Source organism: Euprymna scolopes, chromosome 13 (assembly GCF_053919585.1).
Source record: "Euprymna scolopes isolate OS-2025 chromosome 13, ASM5391958v1, whole genome shotgun sequence".
Classification (NCBI taxonomy): Eukaryota; Metazoa; Mollusca; class Cephalopoda; order Sepiida; family Sepiolidae; genus Euprymna; species Euprymna scolopes.
In genome coordinates this window covers 95,333-115,993 of record NC_136494.1, presented here as the reverse complement: position 1 = coordinate 115,993, position 20,661 = coordinate 95,333, and the positions used below count along the sequence as shown (strand labels likewise).

The following is a 20,661-nucleotide window of genomic DNA, read 5'->3' as shown; positions in this document are numbered from 1 at the left end:
AAACTTAACCTCTAGATTAATACAGCTGAAATGATTAATTGGTTCTCTAACATAGAAGATGCTCTTTTATCCAATTTAACATAGAAAGCTGCTACCCTTCAATTACCAAGGAAATTTTTGAGGAAGTATTGGAATTTGCAATTCTTCATATATATCAGAGGATAAAATAGAAATTATAAAGAGATGCAGAACTACTGTGCTACTAAGCAATGGAGAACAATGGATTAAAAAAGATCAGGTTGCCCTTTTTTATGTTTCTATGGGTGATCTAGATTCGGCTGAAATGACTAACGTAGTGGGATTATAAATCTTGTATAATTTAACCAAGGACATTGAGATAGAAGATATTGGCTTGTATAGAGACAATGGACTTATGGTCATAAGAGACTTATTTTTTTAGATGTAACTCTAGGTCTAAAGACTAAGACATATACACCCGATCAAAAAGATAATACTGACCCCCATATACGTAAACCCACATTCAAACCATTCAAAATTTCGTGTAGGTCTTTTTTATGTCAAACCCCAACTATAATCATCATTACCTCACCAGGGTTCCAAAATCGACCTGCCCTAATGCATATACATAAATGTTTGTGCATATATTTACACATAGAGACAGTTACACAGATGTACACAAGTCTACATAAGCGATTGTAGGGAGAGAGAGCGAGAGAGGGATGAGAAAAGAGGTATAGGTGTGCGATACGACGGTTCTAGGTTCAATCTTTGGCTTGGGAGAGATGCTAGTCTAGCGGCACTGATGAGTTGTGATACAGCGAAACAGGACTGTATGTCGATGACTACAAATATATTTTAAGCCCCACTCTTTGGGTAGAGCACTGTCGTAAATAATCTCACCCGCTACTTAATTGGCTGAAAATGCGAAGCTCGTTGTTTGTTTGTTTACGAACATGCGATTTGAGCACTATAAAGGTGGTGACTGGTGTCTATTTAAATAGACATTCTGACGAGTTATTTACGGGCGTCAATTCCATGGTCAAGTGGGAGAACCGCCGACCGTCAAAACGATGGTTCTAAGTTCAATCCTTGGCTTGGGAGAGATGCTAGTCTAGCGGCACTGATGTGATACAACGAAATAGGACTGTATGTCGATGACTACAAATATATACGGTAATATGAAGAAAATTAACACTTAAAGAAAATGTGCTTTGAAAAAATGCACACACATACACATATATACATATATACTGACATGTACATACACTTTCAGGTATATATACACATACACTCGCATAAATACATACATAGTTTCTTTTTGTTAAAAATATCTACACTTGAGGAATTATTGCTTATTTTTTTTACTGATGGAATTTGGGATGTGTTTTATTATACTTTTCGAAAAATCAATAAGGAGCAATACGCTTTCGCTATATGGGAATATTACTTTCTCCCCTGGGCCTATTTTCTGCCTACCTGGATTTATAACCCCGAACGACATTGGACTCCTCTGATAATAGATTAACCAGGTTGTATCAACTTCTCTTTCTGTATAATTTTTTCCATATAATTATCCACAACCACTCAAAAAAACTATTTTCAATAATTGTGCTGAAAAGCAAAATTAGCGTCCATTCGCAACTGAACATTTTGCAAACCGCATTTCATTTTCTCTGATGATATAAGCCATTGTTGAAAATCCATGGATTAAGGAAATCAAAATAACCTCTTCTATATATTCCTTTTGTCAAACAATAAATTCTTAAATCGAATATATGTCTCTATATGTTGTTTTTTCAGAATTTAAAATTTAACCACAAAACTTATATATTGCTCTATTCTTAAATATTGAGCTTTTCCTTTTTGGCTAGGATCACCTTTGAAAGTATTACTTCAAGTAATATATCAGGATTTTTCATCTGAATTCTATCAGTGTCTTATCTCGCTTATATATATATATATATATATATATATATATATATATATATATATATATATATTATAACTTGGTGAGTTAGAAGAGAGTAAATTCAATTCTTTAAGAGGAGACTTATCGGGATAAGACAAAGCTCAACAAATTTCAATGGAGCTTATACAAGAGACAATAAGAGTGGAAAATTAAGTCACAAAAACCATATATTGGTATATATAGAATGATTGATTTATTTACTAATACATTTAGTTGGGGGATAAAGGGGACTCTTTATACCAAGGTATTTCGAAGCTTAATGCTTCTCATCAGAAGAGTAGAGAAGATGCTAGGTGATATATATGGGGATGTGACGTCTAGTTAGGGATTCATCAGGCGTGAAATAAATAAATAAAATTATTGATGTTTTTGGGGGAACTGTATTGAACTCTAAGATAAAGAAGCATATTATATAAAGTGTAATGTAAAAAGGTGTGTAAGGTTTCTATCATAGTCTTAAAGAACGTGGGTAGTTTATGTGTTTAAACTCAAGGGGAAGATATAGAATAGGTTGGGTGGTGGTTCGATTTTATCCCTATGTAAGATGTGTAGTATCTATGCAGGGGGTTTACGCTAAAAGGAATTTTATCAACAAAGGTAACCGAGATCACAACAGCACTTAGAGATGGTGTATGTTTTCAGGCATAATATTATGATGATGAATTAAAGCGAGGGGTATATGCTAAGTAGGATTTCATCAAATGTAACGGTTATGACAGCATTACTTATAAGAGGACTTTGACTTATAGTGTAAGGTTATGAGATTAATGAAAGTTGTGGTGTGGATTACATGGGGCGTCATGTACTAAGGTTTTAATTTAATAAGATAAGGGAAGACCCGACGGTGAATTAAGGGAGTAAGTTACAAGGGGGTATAGGGTAAGTAGTTGCAAAAATATAATAATTTTCAGAAGATAATATATAGTAATAGTCCTACATGTTGCGCTGTTACTAGGTGTAAAGGGGGGGGGGTGAAATATAAGGCAAAGGTATAAGAATAGGGGAATGAGGTGGATAAAGAGACAAAAATAATTAGGATGTGACGAATTGCGCAGTGGGATAATAGGGAAAAAGAAATAAATAAAAAAATAAAATAAAATTTAGTTAATGAGAGACAGCGTTGGAGAAATAGGATCCATATATACAAAAGTAAGGTATAAAGTATATACAGAGGTAGCCAGCAAAGCAGAAATATTCCGATAAATACAAATCTCTAGGCCAGAAAAATGCATGCAGATGTCAATATTATAGTCCGGTATTCCTTGGTTGCAGGGGTCAGTGACGAAAATTATTTATTTATTCATTTATTTTTTTACATGGAGGTGACACATATCAAGGCCCAGAAGCCACTCGGAGATAAGGGTTATTGCGTGTACAGTAATCAATGGGATAGTGTTGTAGTAATCGTTAGTATTGGAGATTTGATAAAGTGTCTTACTTAAGGGGGCTCTTTGTCAGGAAATTGTTTATGTTGGACTTGAAGACATCCAAGTTGTAGTCAGGTGGGAAATAGGCAAACGGAAGAGAGTTCTACAGTCATGCACTTCTAAAAAAGAAGCTCTGCTCATGGAATCTATACTCGGATTTATGCACAGATAAAGAGTGGGGAAAATTAATGACAGTGGTTTCAGCTAGATGGGTGTTTTTCATGAAAGATTAGCAAAAGGAGACCAGAGATTGAAGCTCAGACGAGCACTTGCCATGGAAATAACGATAAAACAAAGACAGGCTTGCAACGTCTCTTCTGTGGGAGAGAGGCTGCAGGAAAGAGAAAAGGGCATCCCCCACTAAGCCACGAAGTCTATTTTGTACTCTGTCAAGGCAGGATAGGCTGTTTTTAGTAATTCCTGCCCAGATGTGGCAGCAGTACTCCATCCTTGGACGTACTTGGTTTTTATACAGTTAGAGAATTGCATCATTGGTGAGATATCTTCTGGAGCGGTAGAAAGATCCCACCATCCTTCCAGTGACCTTGGCAACAGACCTGATGTACGTGTTCCATTTCAGATCAGGAGTAAAGGTCAAGCCCAGAAGCTTATCAAAGCATGGAGCTTCCCATAGTCGTGAGCCCTCCATTTCAATTGATGCCAGATGGGGATCAGAGCGTTGATGATGTAAAGATAGGAGCTTGGTTTTAGATGCATTAAAGGTAACCAGCCACCTCTTCCCCTACTGTACCATGCGCTCGAGATCAGAGGAGAGAGAATCAGAGAGAACTTTGTCATTTACAGCCTTTGATGTGTTGCCATAGATGGTTGTGTCATCAGCATAGATGTCAACGAATGATTTAAGTATGTGTTTTGGGAGGTCATTGATGTAGATCAGGAAGAGAGTTGGGCCCAGGATGGACCCCTGAGGGACTCCAGCATTAATACTGAGGGCCTCTGATTTCTGCACATCAACCACTACTCTTATGAGCCTATCGGAGAGATGATTTAATGATCGAGAAAACATTTCCAGTCATACCGTAGCTGGAAATCTTGTGAAGTAGGCCTGTATGCCATACTTTATTAAAGGCTTTTGATATGTCAAGAGCAATTGCCCTAGAGAGGAAGCCTTTGTCAAGAGATTCACTAATCCTATGAGATATAATCATCAGCACATCTGCGGCAGATCTTGCAGAGCGGAAACCATATTGTATGTCACTAAGAAAGTTATTTCTGCTGAGGTGGTTGACTACTTCTCTATTTAATATGGGTTCTAGCAATTTACTCATGACACACAGGAGACTTATTGATCTGTACTGAGAGGAGGACGACTTATCACCTGAATTCTTAAATACAGGTCATACTGATGAGGTTTTCCAGGATGTTGGGAAACACTTCTCTTTAAGGCAATGCTTAAACAGTTTTGTAAGTATGGGGGCAAGTTCTGGTTGGAGCTTTTTCAGTACTATAAGTGGAATGCCGTCAGGGCGAGTTGCTTTACTAGAATCAAGGTTCTTGATTAGCTTGGCGACTTCACGCACAGATATTTGTATGTTGCATAGTGTGTTGTCTGTTCTAGGAAGAAATATGGGGAGTTGATGGCCTTTGTCACATAGAGTAGAATTAGCTGCAAAGTTCTTGGCAAATAGTTTGGCCTTGTCTGATGCTGACGAGATGATCTCAGGTCCATTGATGATGGTTGGGATAGAACACGTGCTTTTGTTCAGGATCCTGTTTTCTATTTGCCAAAACTGATGGGATCCAAGCCGCTGCTCAGCTACTTTGGATTTAACGGACTGAGCATATAGCTCTCTTGCATTTTTTATTACTCTTTTACAGTGGTTGCTGGCAGTCCTGAAAGCAGCTTTACTCTCAGTACATCTATTACATTGGTAGCTAGGAAAAAAGTGATTTCTGTGCGTGATGGCAGCAGCACATTCTGGGGAGAACCATGGCTGGCTGTTAGGTTTTTGTTGGAATTTTTTGGATGGTATGAATTCGTCTATGCCTACAATTAACTATTCGGTCAGGTCAGATACTATAGAGTGTAAGAAAAAAAAATGTAAGGAAAAATTAAAGATGGCGCCGACTCTCTCTTTAACACGGTAAGATATCCTCAACACGGCACAAGAAGCAACAGCCACACGATTCCCCAGCCAACTCAATCGTCACTCCCCACGTCTTTCCCCTCACCCGCTTTTATCGTCGTTCTAGGCCGGCTAAATTTGCATATTCCGAGAATTCGTGTGACTTTGCGAGACATCATACTTTACAAAAGACGGCGGTCGCCATCTTGGTCCCTCTTTTCTATTTTTGGTCGGTAACGCTGAGCTGGTCTCGAGGTAAGTCTTTTTCCCCTCATCCGTCTCTCCCACGTACCCACACAACACGCAAACACGCGGGCGCTTATCTCCTGGATGCACGTTACACTCCCCCCTGATCTGATGATCACATAGAGAGCACTGGGGGGGTGGCCTTTTAGTGCGTGTGCTTCTGCGAAGAGGTACATTCACTGTTTCAGATTCGGGCTCTGGATCTGGTTCCGCCTCATCAGATGAAGTATCGCTATCAGTCTCTGGAAGGGGCTCACTGAATCCGTGCATCGGCAGCTCATCGCTAGACGCTTCACTGCTTTCTTCTGTAGTTGTATGACGCACCTCGGTAGCTGGGCGAAGATCTCGCACATGTCGTGGGGTTCCATCGACCAAAACAGACTGCTGGCTAATCACTCCAGATATGTGTCCTCGCTTAAACTTGTCGGTGCACCGATTTCCTGGAGGCCGCACCCACACTGGATCTCCCACTTCATATCTGTTATATGTTCCCTTGTCGGTTGGCTGCGTAGTGTTGATTCCCTTCACTCCGACTCGGTACGTGTAAATAGCATTCGCAGGTGCGGTTGAAGGGGACGTCCCGTCCTTTGGCGTAATGTTGTACCAATATGTTGCTTCCGCAATAGTACATCGCTTCCTGGCAGCAATTCTCTTGATGCTGCGATGGCTTCTTTCAGCAATGCCATTTCCTGATGGCACATGCGCACATCGCAACCGTAGACGGACGCCCCACTCATCTAACAACTGCCGGACTTGCTGGCTACAAAACGCTGCATCATTGTCAGTCAGGAGCTCTTCCGGCGCACCTCGCTCCAAAAAAATGGATGATAGGTGGCGAACAACATTTGCTGAATCCTGTCTGGTCATCTGCCGCCACACCGCAAATCTCGTAGGCCCGCAATCAATGAGAGTTAGAAAGGGCTTGCCACTGTAATGGGTAATATCCATGGCCAGCCGCTGCCACACACTCTCAACTTCCAAGCGACCCTTCTGCCATCGCTCTGGTGCAGGATCAATAGACTGGCAAGCCTCACAATTTCTGACGATCTGTCTGACATCCATCTTGGTCACTGCTGGGTATGCACGCGTCACAAAATAAAGGGTCCTCTTGATACCCGGATGTCCGCTCTGTGCATGAATTTTTTGTATTTGACATGGGTCGATTGCAACTGCACAAGATCGAGCAGTAATCTCCATTCCCATCTTCGCGGCTTCATACCATTTGTGAGGTACACGGGTCAGTTGGTCAGCACGATTCTTTAAGAGTTACAGTAAAAATGAAATGCAAAACTAGTGTTACGGTTTTAAAATAGGAAACGCCACAAGTTAAGTCTTGTGGGCATTATAGGTACATGAACGGTAAGAATTTAAAACCTGGAGATCTTCAGCGAAAGATCTCAAACTTTCCAGATGTGGAACTAGTTATCACTGGAATATTTCTGCCACACAGACTACATTGACGTTCATCCTTTTAAAACATGGAATGCAGAGGTAGATCAGATATGACTGTACGGAAGATATCCCAGTCAGCCATAGAGTACCGATATACAGTATGGTGAAGAGGTACGTCTGAAGATTTATAACATTTCATTTTTATCTTAACTGATACCATGAAGTGGTCGGAGGATCCCAGAGGAGATAGAATGGAACATGAACATAGCTCAGGGGAAGTTGTGAGAAAAAGTTCTAGAAGGCTTGCATACTTACCGGTAGTATCAGGCACATGGGTGGGTTCGTGAACAATATGAGTAAGGTCATAGGCATTGCCAAAATCATGACAGAACCTCCCCTCATCATCTGTCTTGTTTGAGTGGGTCGGCCATTCCACATTATGGATATTGAAGACACCACAAATGTGAATGTTAGCCAAAGGATGAACAAACTAGATATAAAGAAAAAATTGTGTTTATGGAGATTGGATGAAGTGTGTTATTAATGGTAGTGAAAAAGATTTGCAGATTTAAATCGAGAGTTCGTCTTTGAAGAAGATATGAAAGATGAGAACATTACCTCTGTCTTAAATAAGGATGATGAAAAGATTGAAATCCATTACTTCCAAGGCAGGTCTTAATATATCCGCATTTGTCGGGTATATTAATGAGCTAGCCATCCTTTCCTGCTTCTTTCCCAAAGAGCGATGCAGATACGCCCGGTACATCATATATTACTTTTTTTTTGTTTTTGTTTTTGTTTTGTTTCTAACCATAAGACCTAGCCTTAAGCAGTACTTTTTTTTTCCTTTCACATATACCCCACACGCCCCCCTGATCTTCGAGATCAATAAGACACTTCATAATCCTTCATCCAAGCAGGCCTCCTCCTCTCATGTTGAGGCCTCTGGGGGACAACTTCTTGGGGGTTGACATTTTCAGATTCATTACAGACATTCTCGTCCAGTTGTAAAGAACCGCAATGTAGGGCTAAGTCGAATGGGGGTACATCGTTAGCTTCTTGGTGGATCTCGATTCCTCCTCTTCATTGCCATCACTGCACACCGGCAGAGTCGCACAACGCAGGTCTAGGATATGCCATTCACCATCACGTTGTTCTTCGACTGCGTTCCCGTTACAACCCCCCTTCCCCAGCGAGTAGTACATTTTGCATTGGGGGGCTTCACCCACACCTCATCGTCCACTTTAATGGTAGCTTCTTCACCCTCAATTCCTGCTGTTTTGTTGCATGGATGCCGCCACTTATATGCAAAGATGGTTCTATGAGGCACAGTTGTCTCATCTTGTCTGGTTTTTGGTGAGATGTTATACCAAAACACTGCCTCCATGGGTGAAATGTTGCTTTTTTCCACATCAGCCTTGATGGTACAATGATTCCTCTCCACTATCCCATTGCCACTCAGCTGATATGCTGCCCTAAAAAATTGCCTTACTCCCCACTTATCACACACCTCTTTAAAGGTTTCTGATCGGAAAGTGGGGCCATTATCCATTAACAGTTCCTCAACTGGCTTTCTCTCCAAAAATATTTTTCGATGACCCCTCCGATCGCCCATGCAGCTTCTGCCCTGATCTCTCTCCAGATGGTAAACTTCCCCAGTTCACAGTTGAGCATGGACAGGTACAGTTTATGGCGACAATGGGTCACATTAATGGCCAATCGCTTCAAGTCCTCGACAATGTGTAACTCTCCTGCTTCATGTCTTGACGGTTGGTGTCTATTGATTGGCACTCCTGACAGTGCTCCACTACCTTCCTGACCTCCTCCTCAGTGGTGGTCAGGAAGCCTGCACTTGATCAGCATTTCTGCAGCATCTCTGGTCCTAACTCTCTTATCGCCAGTCACTGCCGACCTAATCCATGAAACTACTGTTGCCAAATCGAATTTGATTTCAATTATTTTCTATCCCCACTTCAGGGCCAGATTGATTCCTTTCATAGCGACCTCCAGTTCGGCTACGTTGATATGGGAATAGTCGTTTTTCTTTCTTAGCCACACCGCATCTTCCACAGTTACACCTTCCATCTCTAATACAATGCCCAATGCTAGGCTGCTGGCATCACACCAAATCACACTCATGTCTCAGCCGCTGATGTACCATTCCCCCTTCACTAGGTCCTCTTTTGTCACTACCACGATGATTTCTTGCAGCATGTTCATGACCTCCTTTGTCACACGGCCCTCCCAGCCATCAGTGCCCATTTGTCGTTTAATAAAGCTGCATGCTCTCCTAAGCCAGCCAGTGATTGGCTAGTGTCCCATCAGTCTCCCACAGACCAAGAAGAGTTCTCGTTTTGTCAGGTCAGTTCCGACTTCGGGTATCGCATTCCCTCGTCTAAAGACAAGGCTTCCTTTTCCATCTCGCCATAGTTTCAACCGCAACACTGCTCTTCCATCCAGGGACTCTGTCAGTTTTGCAGTCAACCCATACCTCTCGATATGGCCTCTCACTTTCTCCACTGTCATCTCTGCTTCCTTCACAAGAATGTCGTCAATGTATGAGCTAGTGGCTTTGTCCACTGTACAGTCTTTACTCAGCACCGTCTTCAGCATGGCAGTCATAATTTTGGGGGCTGAGCTCAGCCCAAAGCCTAACCTCGTCAGGCAATACATCTGCCCCTTGTACTGGACCAGTTGATGTTGCCAGAGTTTTTCATCTACATGGATCTGCAGATAGGCTGACTTCAGGTCGACAATCTTAGTGGCCCGCTCTATCCTCCTCCATTTGCTCATAACCTCTTTGCATACATTAATCCCCTTTCTTTTTTTTATTTTACTTTTGTTAGTTTGAAGAGATCAAGGGGCTCCTTCCTGGAGCTAACACTTGATTCTATTATAGTTTAAATTTATATCCGAGGGCTCTTTTAAGAATAGACACTGTTCCCTTTATGGCTGCTATCTGTATTTCCTTACAGCTTGGTTTTCCAGGGATTGCTTCTAAGTATTTTTGAAGGTTCTTTTTTATTAGGCCAGTTGCTCGTCACAACTGGTATAATGTTTATTTCAGAGACCATGTTGTTTTTAGATCATTTTTTAGGTCCTGATATTTTGTTATCTTTTCCCGTTCTGCTCTATTAAGACCAAAGTCGTTTGGAACTGTGACATCGATAATGAGTGCAGTCCTTTCGGGCTTGTTCCATATAACTATATCTGGCTTGATGGCCTTGTCTTTTATGTATTTGCCTGCCTGTATGCCTTTGTCGTTTCCATTTGATGTTATCGGTGGTGGTTCATGTTCCCAGATGTTCGACGACCTATCTAGTTGCATCTCTCCACAGATCTTCCAATATAAGTATCTACATACTTTGTTGTGGCGAGCAGTGTAATGACCATCGACTAGAAGGATCTTGCATCCAGACATTAGGTGGCTTAGGCTTTCAACAGCTGAGTGACAGAATCTACATTGGTCGGTTTTTTGTAGACCAGCCATTTTCTTAAATCCATTTGTGAGTAAGCCTTGGTCTTGTGCAGCTATAATTAATCGTTCTTCATCAAATGGAAATTTGTCACTCATCTTTTTTTTTATTTAACTTCAGTAAGTTTTAAGATATCAAGGGGCTCCCTCCTGGAGCTAACACTTGATTCTGTTATGATTCAAATTTATATCCGAGGGCTCTTTTAAGAATAGACACTGTTCCCTTTATGGCTGCTATCTGTATTTCCTTACAGCTTGGTTTTCCAGGGATTGCTTCTAAGTATTTTTGAAGGTTCTTTTTTATTAGGCCAGTTGCTCGTCACAACTGGTATAATGTTTATTTCAGAGACCATGTTGTTTTTAGATCATTTTTTAGGTCCTGATATTTTGTTATCTTTTCCCGTTCTGCTCTATTAAGACCAAAGTCGTTTGGAACTGTGACATCGATAATGAGTGCAGTTCTTTTGGGCTTGTGCCATATTACAATATCTGGTTTGATAGCTTTGTCTTTTATGTATCTGCCTGCCTGTATGTCTTTGTCATAGAACACGATCACTTTTCCATTTGATGTTATCGGTGGTGGTTCATGTTCCCAGATGTTTGTTGCTCTGTCAAGCTGCATCTCTCCACAGATCTTCCAATGGAGGTACTTACATACTTTGTTGTGACGGGCAGTGTAAAGACCATCTGCCAATAAGATTGGACATGCAGACATTAGATGGCTTGGGCTCTCAATTGCTGAGTGGCAAAACCGGCATTGGCCATTTGCTTGTAGGCCCGCCATTTTTTTAAATCCATTTGTGAGTAAGTGTGGCAGGCTACGTGTCTGTTTAATTCTCTGAAATCCAGTACAGGTCTAATTTTGTTCTTGGTGGGTTAAACAACCGCCGGTAATGGCAGTATTCCTTCTTCCCCTGTCCACGGTTTCAGAATTCCCTCTTCTATCCAACTCTTCACTTCTTCCTCGAATCCTTTTCTTATTTCTCCTCACAGTGTTTTCTCATAGCAGCTTACTTTGTTTAGTAATTCCGGAGGCCCGGAGATCCATTTCCATTCCACCATCCATCTTTCGTCATCGAACCTCGCCAAGAAATCCTCGTCCTCAATGCAGCAAGCCTCCGGTTTTTGTGTTCTGATGTTTTTATCACTTTCCACTCCTGCCATCCCTACTGCGCCAAGGTGTCCAAAAGTCACTTGGCCTCCTCTCAACGTAGCCCCCCCCCCCCCAGTTGGTTGATCGCACTTACACCTAAAACCACATTAATACCACCGACCAGACGATCCAACACCAGGGCTCGCAGTCCTATGGGCAAACCTTGTAATAGTACTTGTGCTGTCGTCTCTCCCAGGCATTTCACCTCCCTGCCAGCCACAGTCCTAATACTGCTGGCTCCACTCCATGACCTAGCGACATTCTTCACTACCAACGTCGTGGTGCAGCCTGTGTCAACAACGGCCATGGCTTTCTTCCCATTGACTACTACCGGTAACCGAGACAGTATTTCGTTGTGTATCATTTCCACATAGAAGGGGTAATCACTGGTGCAATAGCTCCCCTTCAGTCATTTTCCTGGTCCCACGAAGTGATGCAATAGCGGCTGATGTGCCCCATTCGTCCACATCGGTAGCAGGTGATCCCCGGTCTTGGCTCTTTGCAGTCCTTGATCAGGTGAGGACCCTGGCACCGGAAGCACTTGATGGCTGTCGCCTTGCCGCCTGTCTCTCGTCATTCAAGTGGGACCTTGATATTCTTGACTAGGACTCTGGCGTGGACCAAGAGATCGTCCACTTCCATAGTATTGATCTCAGTGATTCTCTGCATGTTCGCAGAGATTTCTTTTGGGAAGCCGTTCACTAGGTATAGCTTTACCATCATCTCCAGGCTCCTCCCCACGTAACCAGCCAGTCTCCTGATCTCCGCAGCAAAGACGTCAACAGACTCGCCAGTCCACCTCAAACTTGCAAGCTTGCTGAGTGCTTCAAATGGACTCTCAGCAAAAGCCAATTTCAGTCTTTGTTCCGCTGAGGCAAGGTCTCCCTTATCTTCATCGTGCATCTGCTGGTAAATTGTGAGGGCTTCCCCCTCTAAGTATAGTGGCAGCAGAGTGACCACGTCTTTGATTTTTTGCAACCTTGCCACCATCTTTAATTTTTCCAGCCATTTAATTAGGTCACCTTCCCAGTGAAGAGTCTCAACATCTGAGTGTTCAGTCTCCAGTCAGCCATGTTAATCTGCTTGACATGCTGAAATAGCTTGTGAGGTTACGATCGAGATTCAGTTCTGGGGTTCAGGAAGGAGTGAGTCACTCACTTGACAACAGCACGTTTCTGCCCTTTTCTTTTCTAATCGACCACACCTGGCCTCTCATCACCAATGTCACACCACACAATCTGAACCCCAGCAACACAAAATACTTTTCAAGAAATCTTCACGACTCTTTTCTTTTCGTGTCCCGTGCAGGGAATTTTTCCCGGCTTTTAAATCCTCCTATCAAAAAAAAAAGGAAGAGACAACAACAAAAAAAATAGCTTCTCCCATCATGCACTGCCTTCCCAAGATGCCCTTTGTGTATATAAATGAGCTAACCATCCGTTCCTTCTTCTTTCCCAAAGAGCGATGCAGATACGCCCGGTATGTCGTATATTACTTATTTTTTTTGTTTTTGTTTCTAACCATAACCTAGCCTTAAACGGTACCTTTTTATTTTCCTTTCGCATATACCCCACAGTATGCTGTTATTTATTAAGTTATGTGTATTTTTGTTGGTATTACTGGTTCTATGGGCTTGGGAGGTCAAGTTATTGGCTGTAAGTTCTGTCACTGTGCAGGAGTATATGACGGCAGTTTTCTGGGTTGTTGCAGTTACAGTTTGAGTAAACCAGGCTTGGGGTGCTACTAATTATTTGCTGTGCTGATTCTATTTTTCTATTATTTGTGTTTATAATAGTTTGTGCTATATTAGGCATGGATGAGAAGGATATTTTGATGGAGTTTTTGTTTAAGATGGTACTGTATTTGTGAGGGTTTGAATGAATTTTTTAATATTTTAAAGAATTCTTTAAGGATATTAATTTTAACACTATTATTGTAGGGGGGGGGTTTGAACCAAATATTGATATTTCTTCTGATTTGTTGTTTTAGGGTGTTTGCCCTTTTTCTATGGGCCTGTCGTGGATTATTTTGCATATGATCATTATGACTCGACCTTGTCTTATTTTTTTTAGTAATGTTGTGGGTAACTATGCTTAGGGTGTTGGGATGTTTCTTATTATTCGTATCATACTTAATTTTATCTTTATATCCTGAGTTAGCTAGTGCATTGTTGTAAAAGTTGGAGTTTTCATTGAATATGTTATAATTTGCAGAGAAGTTGGAAATTCTTTTGGACACTGATACTGGGATTGCTTTAATGCTGGATCTGGGGTGATTAGAGAATCTGTGGACATAGTGTAATGACAAATTTGCTTATGGTAAGGGCAGTACAATCCTTCCTTTAGGTTTAAGGTTACGTCTAAGAAGTTTGAGGTATTTTTTTCTTTTTCTATTCTTATACTAAGGCCATAACTGCTAAAGAATTCTTTTAGTTTAATAATTATATATCCTGGGTCTTGCTCCAGTTGCTACAAAAAAGCCGAACACACACGGGAGGGGCCGAAATAGCAAGAAATTTGTAAAAGTCGATGTAAATAAATCTAGACGTGACGAGCATTTGCAAATTGTATATATTATGATCTAGGGAGTATATAAACCGTTCTAAGGCACAGTACCCCCCCCCCGAGAATCTTGGCAAAAAAAGCTTTTGATAGACATACATAAAATGTGCACACACATTTTGCCTTTTATATATATAGATTAATAATAATTTTGGTTATGGAACTATTATTTTAACCATTAAAGATAGTAATTATGGAACTATTATTTTAACCATTAAAGATAGTAAGTTGTTCCTATAACATTTGCTATTCCAAAAGCAATCCTTTTATTATTTTTAAACTTATTTTACATTTCTTGCACTAAAGACTAAATGTTGTGTTTAAACTACCAGTAAAACTTAAATTTATAGATCATAATAATGACTTCAGGTGAAAATGGAACTGAAAGTACAAAAATGTTCTCAGTGTATTTCTACTTTTGAGATGATAACTTTACACAGGTTGAGATGCTGCTGCTGCTGATGATGAAACTTTACACAGGCTTTTACATTAGTTTGGACCAAAAAATCTCTGAACGTATATACCATTCACTGGACAAAGTGGGGGAGGGCAGAGCAGTAGCTCTAGATATATCCAAGGCTTTTGACAGGGTATGGCATGAGGGTCTCCTCAGGAAAATTAGATCATACGGTATCACTGGTAGAATACTTAACATAATTAAATTCTTCTTAGATAAGAGAAAAATTCAGGTTGTCCTCGACGATCGTACATCTAAACAATATGATATAAATGCTGGAGTGCCTTAGGGGTCTATCCTTGGACCTCTATTATTCCTGATATTCATTAATGACCTCCCTGACAAAATTGCCTCTAAGATGGGTATATATGCTGATGACACCACACTCTATAACAGGCATGACAGGAAAACAAATGAACATATATCTAAAGAAATGGCAAAAACACTAGAGGATGACCTCCAATCTGTAGTGGAATGGGGACAAAAATGGATGGTCACATTCAATACTGCCAAGACTAAACTGGTTTCCTTTAATAACTACAAGAAACCTTCTCTGCCACCAATAGCAATGGCCAGTGACTCCCTGTCTGAGAGTACATCTTTCAAACTGCTTGGCCTAACGTTCACAGGAAACATGAGTTAGAACAATTACATTGAAAGCATTGCCAGGGCCACTGCGAAGAAGGTAGGCTCTCTCTACCGTGCTAGAAAACTACTGACACCTGAAAGTATCCTGTATCTCTATAAGGCCACCATTCGCCCATGTATGGAGTATTGCTGTCACATTTGGGCTGGTGCATCTGCTACTAGTCTCTCGCTCCTAGACAAGGTTCAAAAGAGACTCGCCAATCTGATAGGCCCTGAACTGGCATCTAAGCTTCAGCCTCTGTCCCATCGATGAAATGTTGCATCCCTCTGCCTGTTCTACAAGTATTTTAATGGTGAATGCTCTGGCGAACTGCAGACACTTGTGTCCCCACGATGTAGACACCCTCGACAAACCCGACAGGCAGCTAAATCCCACCCCTACACAGTAGAGATCCCTAGATGTAAAAGATCTTTCTACTCCAGTAGTTTCTTCCCCAGAACCGCTAGACTCTGGAATTCCATTCCAGGTCTCTGCTTCCCCAACTGTACTGACATGCAGAAGTTCAAGTGTAACGTGAACCGACATCTTGCTGCCCAAATCCCAACATAGTACCCCAGTAGTTGTTGGCCCTGATAGTAGCCCCCTACACCAAAATGGCAATGTGCCTTGTTTGGGGTGAAATGTAATAAAAAATATAAAATAAATAATACAAACAAACTAATTATTGATCGATTATCTTCCAAGAATTTGAGTTCGTTTACATTTTAATTTTCTTAGTTTTTCTTTATCCTTTTTTTACTTTTCTCTTACTTCTTTCGTACTTAATTTGTCCAGCTTTATTTATATTTTATAATTTAAATATTTTTATCAGAACTTTATTGTAAATTTCTTTGAATCTTTGAAAAACTAAAACTTTTTGAAAATAAATTTTTATTTTTTTAGATTTTGAATTTTTGAATTTTTTTTATAAATCAAAAAAAAAAAATCCTATTTCATTCTATATATCAAGTTGACAAAGTTCTTGCGGTTTTTAACTTTTAAATTTAGATGAACATATCTCGGCTCAGACAAAAATTTATTTATTGCACCATCAGAATCAGCACACTTTTGCCAATGCAAAACAAGTGTATTTATGCCAGTAATGTAAAATTCTTGCGTTCTGGTGGTGATGAAGTTGCTGAAGGTCTTTTTGATATAGTTTAGGTTTTCAAATCATTTCTCATGCAGAAAGTTGTCAAGATGCTTGAAAAAGTGGTTATCAGTAGGTGAGAGGTCTGGAGAGTATGGCAGTTTTGTAGGCCAGGGTTGGTTTAGCAACGTGTGGTCGGGCATTGTCATGGACAAAAATTGTGCCTTTTCTGTTGACTAATGCTGGGTGCTGTTGAAGTTTCAGGTGCATTTCATCCATTTGTTGACAGTATTTCCACCATAATGGTTTCACCTGCATGAAAAAACTAATGGATGAGACCAGTTGCAGACCACTAAATAGTCAGCATAACCTTCTTTTGGTGCAATTCTGGCATGAAGCTTTGTCAGTGTCTAACCACCGAGCTGAGCGTCACTGGTTATCGTAAAGAACCAACTTTTCATTGTAAGTTACAACCCAGTCAAGAAACCGGTCACTCTTATTACATAAAAGAAGGGAAGATGACACTTTATAATGGCATTTGTTTTGGTTGTCGTTCAATTCGTGAGGTACTCATTTATCAAGTTTTTTGTCTTTTCAATCTCAAGTGGTTGGAAATCATCATATGTTACATTTAATTCAGAAAGTTTTCAAACAGTTGTGTATGGATTGGCTTTGAGTAAAGCTCTTAATTGATCATTGTTAACATCTGATCGCCAGCCACTACACTCATTATCTTTAAGCCTCTCATCATCCACACAAAATTTCTTAAACAACTATTGTACTGTGCATTCAGTAGTGGTTCCTAGGCCAAATGCTTTGTTGATATCGCTAGCTGTTTCAGCAGCTTTTCGGCCTAGCTTGAATTGAAATAAAAAAAATAGTGCGAATTTGCTTTTTTTCCATCTTGTATTCAACATTCAGAAAAAAGGCATATTTGTTATAAAATGATTGTAATTTAAACAGTTAGAGTAAAAACACGCTCTTTAAAATGATATATAAAGTAAAGATACTATAACGAAAACTTATTTGAAAATACATCATTTGGAATCAGAATTAAAAATATGGAAATAACTTTCTTCTCAACCTAATATATATTGTTTTATATATATTTTAGCTTTTATTGTTTTTTTCTATCTCTTATCTCTATTATCCTCATCATACTATCTCCTATAAACATTTTTTCCAATTTTAATCTAAAAATTTTTCGATTTCCAATTTGAATGTTTTCAAAGTTGGTATTGCCTTTTTACTTTTACATTTGTATAATTTTGACTTTTTCTCCTTTTCTGATGAGAAGCATGTAACTTCAAAATGTCATGGCCTAAAGAAGTTTCTCTCTTATTTCCCTTTCTATAACTCTAATTGACTTGATAATGTAATTAAGTTTCTATGTAACGTTACTCTTTATCTTAACTTATTCTATTACACACACACACACACACACACACACACACACATATATCCATATGTATCTATATATAATTATCACTTCATGTATTCATATGTTATTGCAATGATTGTATATCGATTTTCATTATTTACTTCCACAGTGTTCGATATGTAAGTAGAGCTAGTTGTTTTATACTGGCCTTTCTGTATGACATGCAGGTGTGTATAGTGAATGTATATAAAACAGGTATGTATAAACAAGGGGACAAAACCGTGTACATTTTAATATAGTCATATATGTAATGTTCATTGTGTGTGTGTGTGTACATTTTAACACATAATAAACAGATATAAGTACTTTTAACAATAGTTTAACAAATGGAACAAATAGCACCATTGTCTGTTTGCCCAGGCAAGAGAAGGACATACCTTTTTGGTTGGAACCATCGCTGTATTGTTCCAGATATGTTTCTAAAAATGTAAGTCATTTTCTACCTCGACAACTCAGACAACCAAATTGTTTTCCCACATTTATATTTATTCCTGTTACGACTTATTTTGTTTTAGGGTTGCACATCATTACTTTTTCAAGGATTACATATTACTGTCTTTCCAGCTGAATGCTTCCATAGCTGAACAATTCTCAACCAGTTGAGAACTTGCCTGCCCTATCTATTCATTCCAACTTGTTCGCTCAATACTTCTGACTAACTCATAACTGATTACATATATTTCCAAACCATCTTGTTACGTTAATAACTCTACATGACCAAAGACATAAATCAAATCATCTACTTTTGTCACGTATTTTGTTTTTGCTCTAAAATTCCTTTCTATTAAAACATATTTGTTTTTATTTATCTAAAATCCCTTCTTGTTATTGTTTATAGAATCTAGTCAAGTTAAATTCCTAAAACATCATTTAACTATAATTGTCCTTGAATTGCATTTTTCTCTTTAAAACAAATCTTATTTGATGCACATGATAATAATTATAATCTTCTGGTTCAGATAATTCAGCAATACCCCGGGTGTGCTAATCTGCAACATAGTTATGAAAATATGTTTATGGTAAATAAGCTACACAGAGGCGTACGCGTTTAATCCCCATAGGAAATCGTCAGAGTAAAATCACTTAGTTTAATAATATCAAAAATAAATGTACCTTCTTACAATTTGACATTGTAGATTTTTATCCATCCACATGTAAAGAACTCTTCAATATCACCATAATGTTTGTTGAGGTATATACAGAAATATATATTATTGATGGGACGATTCCAATATTTTTCATGATTCCGATACAATTACAAATTCTCTTCTAAATTTCCGATTCCGATACAATTACCGATCCTGATTCCAAGGACAAAAGCACCTGATAAAACATGCAACAGCATACAAGTAATATAGACTCCACCGCCTCTATCGAAAGAGTTCATTAAATGGCATTGATTTAAGTTCATTTATATAGAGATATTCCAATATTTGGAATTTCACTTATCGCAAAGAGAACAATGAGTTTTAAATATAAATATTTTAAAGTTATTTAAAAAGAAATCAACTACCAATTTGTTTACGTCAGTTTTTATTTTCTTTCTGTTTAATAATTTTGTAGTGGAACAAAATCTATAAATATGTTCATTTTTTATTTGTATTTCACCGATACAAAATAGACATTGGGAAACTTGTATATAAATCATAAATACTTTTCATGTGATAGAAACTTATGCATTTATAACAATATTATAAAGGCCACTGGAAAAACATTTTATTGATATTTTTCGGGCATCTTATGGGAAATATTTTTTAATCATAAATTATTAATAATTGTTTTAAAATATGATATATGTATATATTCAACAAATTGATACTATTTTGAATAAGAGTAAATGCGATATTGTGCTGAGTGAAATGATTCTAGCTCAAGAGTAAGATAAAGGATCACCAACGATCCCCAATTTCCCACACTTTTGATGGCATTATTCTATGTTATATTTTTTAGCAAATAAATAATTCAAAGTGTAGTACCTGCTCTGATACTACACTTTCTTTTGTATCCTAGATTGGAGCAATATTTTATTTTTATCCCAATTTAGAATGCCCCCTACTTGGAGATCTGGATACTGTACATCATAAACCAACATTGTGTCTAAATCTGCTCCAGTGGGATAATAACCAAAATGATTGAGATATAATTAATGACACCTTTAACTAAATTATTTCCCTTCAAAATGAGATTCTACTTTTTAGGTGATTATGTATAACTGAGCACTCTGAAAAACTTGACAGAAAAGAAAAATCAAAAAGAATTATTTTAGAATTTGGACTGGGGGATCAGTTTCTTATATGAATTTAATTTCTCTACCACTACCCCCAAGTCTGACTGGGATGATCATAAAACCACACTCAATCACTTAAAACAGTTAATACCCCCCTCCCAGAAATACACAAAAATTATTTGAACAAATTAATTTTATTAACTGTCCTAAAACACTAGAATAGCTCAGAAATTTGGGTCTCCTTTTCATGTTAAATTTACATGTGAAACTCTAAATTCTCAAAGAATTCGTATTTCCCTTCCCAACAAATTTTTAGGGTGTTCACACATAACTGCCTAAAAAAACTAGAATCTCACTTTTGTTTAGGGGAATTTTCTGAAGACTTTCACATGCTACAATAACAATAATTATTTTTTATATAGGAAAATAATCTATTCAACTTCTATATTTACATCAAAATATAAGTTTAAATATTAAACGAAATATAGGAAAAAACATTTTAGTAAAATATATTTTAAATTTCTTTCAAATGCTTATTTAAAAAATA

At 38.7% G+C, this 20,661-nt stretch overlaps 1 protein-coding gene across 7 annotated transcripts in view; it reads left to right on the top strand.

Annotated features, from left to right (window-relative positions):
* The window catches only part of LOC145291906 (uncharacterized), an 81,263-nt gene that overhangs the window by 53,343 nt on the left and 7,259 nt on the right, over window positions 1-20,661 (top strand). The window lies entirely within an intron of this gene.